This window comes from Mastomys coucha, chromosome X, assembly GCF_008632895.1.
Source record: "Mastomys coucha isolate ucsf_1 chromosome X, UCSF_Mcou_1, whole genome shotgun sequence".
Lineage (NCBI taxonomy): Eukaryota > Metazoa > Chordata > Mammalia > Rodentia > Muridae > Mastomys > Mastomys coucha.
This window is the reverse complement of record NC_045030.1, coordinates 105,588,476-105,595,270: the sequence shown is the minus strand read 5'-3', so window position 1 is coordinate 105,595,270 and position 6,795 is coordinate 105,588,476. Positions and strand designations below refer to the sequence as shown.

The 6,795-nt window shown below is 39.4% G+C and overlaps 1 pseudogene; it reads left to right on the top strand.

Moving 5' to 3' along the window:
* The first annotated feature begins 662 nt into the window (after positions 1 to 662).
* The window catches only part of LOC116090260, a 29,603-nt pseudogene continuing 23,470 nt past the window's right edge, over positions 663 to 6,795 (top strand).

The following is a 6,795-nucleotide window of genomic DNA, read 5'->3' as shown; positions in this document are numbered from 1 at the left end:
CCTGCTGTTCTTGCACAGCACTAGAGTTTGATATCCAGCAGCCATATCAGTCAGCTCACTGCTGCCTACAACTCTAGGTCCTGGGAAATTACATGCCTTCTTCTGGCCTCTGAGAGGCATACAGGCCTGCATGTGTGTGTGTGTGTGTGTGTGTGTGTGTGTGCGCGCGTGCACAAATGCATGTGCATGAAAACACACTCACAAACAAATAAGATAAAAATTAAAAATTTGTTATGAATAGATGCTAAAAAGTAGTATGTGATGATTTTATACAAACATTTTTACATGTACATAAAGAATCGCAGTCCAAATCACTTATTTTTACAAAGGAGACAATATAGACCTCGCCTCAGGCCATCTTTGACACACAAGATAAATATGTTTAATATATAGATATAGTATAAGACATTCCCAAACTCTTAATGGTTGATATCGGAATTCTCGCGTCAGCGTCGATGAATGAATTCGTGGGTGGTACTGTCAGGTGTTGCAGAGGAAGGTGGAGCAGAAGGGCTGCCTTGGTTATCTGTAAGTTTATCTTACCCAGAAACTTGCAGGTCTGGATCTGGAACCTGAGCCATCTGGCAAATCCCAGGCCCTTCTTTTCTTTGTTCTTAATTACCATATGCTCCCTGCAACTAGAAAGGAAGTTGTTTCCAAGCATGGACAGGTAAGTGGGGAGTTGGGAGTGTGTGAATGTTTGTGCGTGTGCATGTTCGTGTGTGTGCTCATGTGCGTGTGCTTGTGTGAGTGTATGTGTGCCCTCCAAAAGGCTGCATTGCTCGGTCTTTGAAGCTGGGGGTGGGTTTTGGCCCAGGCTGCCAGACCCAGATTCCTTTTTCCTTTTGTAGTGGTTCTTCCTGCGCAGTAGAGGATATCTCCAAAGGATGATGAAAACTTAGAGGGAGGAATGGGAAGCCTTCTAAACCATGCCTGTTTTCCCTGTTATCAGGCATTTCCCTTGCCACTTTGTGGTGTTGAGCTGTCTTCCTCTACATTTGCTTTCATCTTCTCATTCTCCCTCCCATCTTCCTAATCCCTTTTTACATGTCAAGCCAGGAGCTGCAGTCTCTAATTTACAGAGGCGACAGGTAAGCGCTTACTGGCTTTGTTTGGGTGCTCCATCCTTCCTGTGAGCCTCTCAGCAGTACCAGGGCAGCAGGGGTGTGTGGGACTTCCTCCTTGGGGGTCTCCAAGGCCCTTGCAAAGCCTCGGCTGGCCTGTGGCAATTGAGACTGAACTCTCCAAAATGCTTGCACTATAACTTGAAACTACCTGGTTCACTGGTTGTTGGTACTCGGAAATTACACCAGCAGTCCAGGAAGATGCAGGCTCCTATGTTGTCATGAGGGAAGAGTAGAAATGTCTGGAGTTTGAGGCCCTTAATTTGGGATTGAAGACGAATTAGTGTTTGCACTGGGAAATTATGTGAAAGAAAAATCTGAGGTAGTTGGAGAGGCTTTGGAGACACCCTGAGAAATGCTGAGTTTTCTTTCTTGTTAAGTCTTGTGGCCTGTCATGAGGTTTGGCTCTGTCATGTTAGTGCTCCCGTGAACCTATGCTTTCAAATGTTAACACCTGCAAACGTAAAAGTCCCCTTTCTTTTCTCTGGACCCAGTTTCTCCCTCTGGGTCCAGTTTTCCTAGCAGAGTATTTATTATCTTCATATCAGAGGAACTGGGTGACAATAGATTATAGACCAAAAGAGAACACGATTGTTCTGCATAAGAGATGATGGACACGTTGTCAAATTGGTATATTGAAGTATCCATTAGGAACCTGTACTTTATCTAAAACCCAGCGACTGGGTTAGCACAGTGATTTGACTGCTAGTGTGGTACTGGTCTCTGGAGAGCAAGGAAGAAATCATGTGTATTTTGGCCTTCAGAGACAGAGTCTCCAAAAAGGGAATCCACTCAAAAGTTGTTTACTGCCTAACAGACTCTAGTTGAATAGGCAGAGGGGTTAAGCAGAAGAGGAATGCAAATGGATCCTTCCATTGGCTGGAAACGCAGAAGTAAAGACTTGGCAGTGCAGGAAGTAGGGGGAGGTGTGCAGAGTAACGCATTATCTAATAGAGTTGACTTCATTTCTAAAAATCTTTCCCATAGAGAAAACTTCCATTCCAGACAACATCTCTGGTTAAATTCTCACACATATTTGAGGCATAAACAATACCAATCATTTAGAAACTCAGACAGTACAAAATGGGTGATTCTTTCAAATTCACTTTGTCATGCTAGCATAATTGTATTCGCAGAACTCAGCCAATACAATTATCTTCTTGACCAATCTTTACTTGATTTTGCAAAATGTCTTTATCGACACAGTAAGTACACTTCAGTTAGCTATTGCTGAATAGCTACTCCAATACTTAGTGGTTGAAACCAACAAGAAACATTCTCATCCTATCCAGTTTCTCTTCGGTCAGTAACTCAGACTTTGCTGTATTATGCTGTATCAGAGTCTTTCATGAGGTTGTAGTCAGAATGGCTGGTAGGGTAGCAGGTGATTTTAACTAATTAACATCTCTCCAGCTTTATTGACAAACACGTAGTGTTTACAGTGTGATGCTTCGCTATGTGTATATACTACGAAATTAGAAGCAAACTCAAGTTAGTTAAGATACCAATTACCATGCCCCCTTTTATGATGAGAACAATTAAGATCTACTCTCAGCAGTTTGTAAGACTGTAATGCGCTATTATTATGATAATCATCCTGCTGTGCCTTAGATATTGACAATGTATTCATCTTGTAACTAAAATTTTGTACCCATTGGCCAACAATTTCCCCTTTCCAGTGTTACTGGCAATTTCTATTTTATCCTATTCTCAGTTTCTATGAGTCTGAGTTTTTAGGTTCTGCATAATCTAAGTAACATGATATGGTTTTGTCTCTGTCTTTGTTTGAATTCTTTTACTTTAATATGGTGCCTTCAAGGGCCATCCACGCTGTCACAAATGTGAAGAAAATCACATTTTTTCCCACTCATTCTTCTGTCAGTGGATACTTGGAAAATTTTATATTTACATATGTAAATAAGGCTTCAATGAATATGGGACTGCACATAGTAGTTGCAATTCATTTAAGTCTACCCAGGGATAGATTGCTGAGTTAAATGGTATATCCAGTTAAAAAAAAATATTTAGATATGCTTTTATACTGTGGAACCCAGGCTAGCCTTGAATTTATGATTCCCTTAGGTGCCAGGATTACAGATTGTCACTGCCATCTTTGGCTTCTTTTTTTATTTTTAGAGGAATGTTCATGCTATTTTTCATAGTGGCTGCACAATTGAGCATTCTGACTGATACCCAAGAGTTCCTATCCTTTCACATCTTTCCCAACATTTGTTATCTATTATGGTTATATTATAATAGCTATCCAATCAGGCTTAAGGTCATGCAGGTTTTTTAAAAAAGATTTATTTATTTATTTTATGTGTATGAGTACATTGTAGCTGTACAGATTGCCGGGAGCCATCATGTGGCTGCTGGGAATTGAACTCAGGATGGACCCTGCTCGCTCTGGCCCGCTCACTCTGGCATAATACATTGTAGCTATCTTCAGAAGCACCAGAAGAGGGCGTCAGATCTCATTACAGGTGGTTGTGAGCCAACATGTGGTTGCTGGGATCCGAACTCAGGACCTTCAAAAGGGCAGTCAGTGCTCTTACCCGCTGAGCCATCTCACCAGCCCCATGCAGTTTTTTTGATTAGTGATGATAAGTACCTCTTTCTGTACTTGTTGGTTATTTTCATATCCCTGTTTTAAAGATGTCTGGTCAAGTCATATGTGTAAATGTAACTTTTATTCACCAGATGTAATTGTCATCTCAGAGGTTTATTGCTGAATAAACTCACCCTTTCTAGTTCTTTCTGAATTCTTGCTGGTTGGTTCAGCTCAGATGTTCTGGCTCAAACTCCTCTTCAAGATGACTGATTCAAACTGCCTTCTCTTGGTTTCTGACTGAACTGTTCTGCTTGGAAAAACTGCCTCTGGGTGCACGAACTGAACTGCTCTGAACTGAATGGAATGGAACTTCATTGCACTTCACTCACTGCACTGACTCCCAACTGACTCTATCTGAACTGCTCTTCGAAGTTGTCTCTTTTTCTCATAAGAGTTGGACATAGTCTATCTTTGACTCATTTTGTCAAATCTTTCCCTGATTTGTCACTTTGTCTGCCTCTCAATTAGACATCACTTTCAAACATGGAGTTCTCGGATGCAAAATAAGTTTACCTTCATTGTTTAACATTAAAGGTGTGTACTAAGGGCATATCTGTATTCCAACTAGAGAGATTAAAGGTGTGTTATTCTAGTGGGATCACATAGACCAAGGTCTTTGGATCTCTTACCAGAGCAGCTATGTTGCTGGATTAAAATTCCTCTACACATCTGCCCATTGTAGTTTTGCTACTCAGTGGCATAAATGCTTGATGCAATTGGATGTTAAATACTTAATGGATATACAATTCACAGATCAGTGTTAAGTTCATTTTTAAGTTGTCCATTCATTTTGTTGATTATTTCTTTTCCAGTGAAAAAGTTTCCATTTATTGATGTTTATCTTTGATTTTTCTGCCTGTGCTTTTTGATGCCTTATCTACTAAAAATCATTGTGGAGACAAATGTCAAGGTGGTTTTCCCCAAAGGATTTAAGGTAGTGTTTTCAGATTTTTTTTTTCAAGACAGAGTTTCTCTGTATAGCCCTGGCTGTCCTAGAACTCACTCTGTAGATCAGGCTGGCCTCAAACTCAGAAGTCTGCCTGCCTTTTCCTCCCAAGTGCTGGGATTAAAGATGTATGCCACCACTGCCCGGCTGGTTTCAGATCTTATATATTTCAGCTCTTAATAATTTTGGATTAATCCATTTTTGTCTATGGCTATCCAATTTTCATATGTGAATTAATCTCTCAGCTCTTTATGTGTTCCATTGGTCTATTGTTTTTAAAACAGGAGCTGGTGCAGCTTAGATTGTCATTGAACTTCTTATGTAGCAGAAGATGACCTTGAACTTTTGATCCTCCTGAGTTCACCTCCCTAGTGTTGAACTTTCAGACATGTGCCACCACACCTTGCTTATTATTTTTTCTTTTTATGTCAATACCATGCTGTATTGGTTATATGCTTTAATAATATAATTTGAAACTAGAAATTTTTATGCCTCCATCTTATGTATCAAGACCACTTTAACCTTTTGCATCTTCATATGAGTTTTTGGACTGTTTTAGTATTTGTGAGAAGTATCATTTGAATTTTAATAGGGATTGTATTGACTTTATAGTTAATTTAGTTATGGATTCTGTCTTTCTCTTCTCTCTCCTCTCCTCTCCTCTCCTCTCCTCTCCTCTCCTCTCCTCTCCTTTCCTCTCCTCTCCTCTTTTTACTCCCCTGTCTTCTTTCTCTCCTCTTCCCTCTCCTTCCTTTCCTTTTTCTTCCTTTCCTTCCCTTCCTCTATATTCCCCTTTCTCATTCTCTCTCTTGCCTCTTTCTTTTTTCCTTCTTGCCTTGATAGATAGCTCAGGCTGTCTTTGAACTCATCATATAGTCTAGGTTGACATTAAACTCATGATGATTTTTTTGCCTCAGCCTTCCAAATGCTAGGATTACAGGCATGTGTCAACATGTCCAGCTTTAGGATAGACATTTTAGCAATATTAACTCTAATATTTGTAGGATTTTTCTGATTATTTGTATTTTGTTCCATCTCTTTTATCACTGTTTTAGTGTTTACAGTAAATATTATTTTACTTTATTAAATTTATAAGTATTATTTTTTCTAAATTTTAACATTTTGATTTTCTGCTATCAAAATGCAGTGTTCTATTTTTAATTAAAAAAATCATGCATTTTTGTCATTACTTTCTCCTCCAAATTCCCTCTCCCTAAATACCCAACTTTAGTTTTTTTCTCCTGTGTGGGTGGTTGTAAATATAAGAAGAGGACATTCCTTGGAACTGGAATTATAGGCAATTGTGAGCCACCTGATGTAGATGTTTGGAACTGAATTGAGATCTTTTGTGAGAACAGTAAGTGCTCTTAACATTTCTCATAGTTTTCTTTTAATTTCGATGCTATTGTAAATAGGATAGTGTTGTATTTCACAGATCTTTCAGAGTTCCATGTGATAAAGGCTTGCTCTCCAGGTGTCACTATTGGAGTGCAACCCTCTGAGGGACAGGTCGTTGAGGGAGGCCATTGGGCTTTCACAGAGGATCATGGGCCTTTCTACTTCCCTTTCTTGCTTTGATTCTTGGCTCATAAGATTTTTGGTTTTGATCTGCTGTGTGTTATCACCATGATGTGCAGTCTTGCCATAGGCCCAAAGTAAAGTGGACCACTCTATCAACGGCCTGGAACCTCCAAAAGCATGAGTCAAAATAAACATTTTCATGTTCTGAGTTAGTTATCTTAGGGATAACTTTACATGGACGAAAAGCAGACTAATGCTGCCTGTTTTATTTCTTTCTAAGATACTTTATTGTGTGTAGAAATGCCACTGGTTTTATATACTGATGTATTATCTTGCAATTTTACTGAACTTGTCACATGTTATACTTTTGGATGGAATTTTTAAGGTTTCCTAGCTATAAGATCATGCCATGTGTCTTAGTTAAGGTTTCTATTGCTGTGCTAAAACACCATGACCAAAACCCAGTTGTAGATGAAATCGTTTATTTTGTATTAAAACTTTCAGGTCACACTCAATCACTGAACAAAGTCAGGAAGGAACTCTAGATGGCGAATTGAGGCAAAAATTGAGGCAGACACTATGGAGGAATGCTG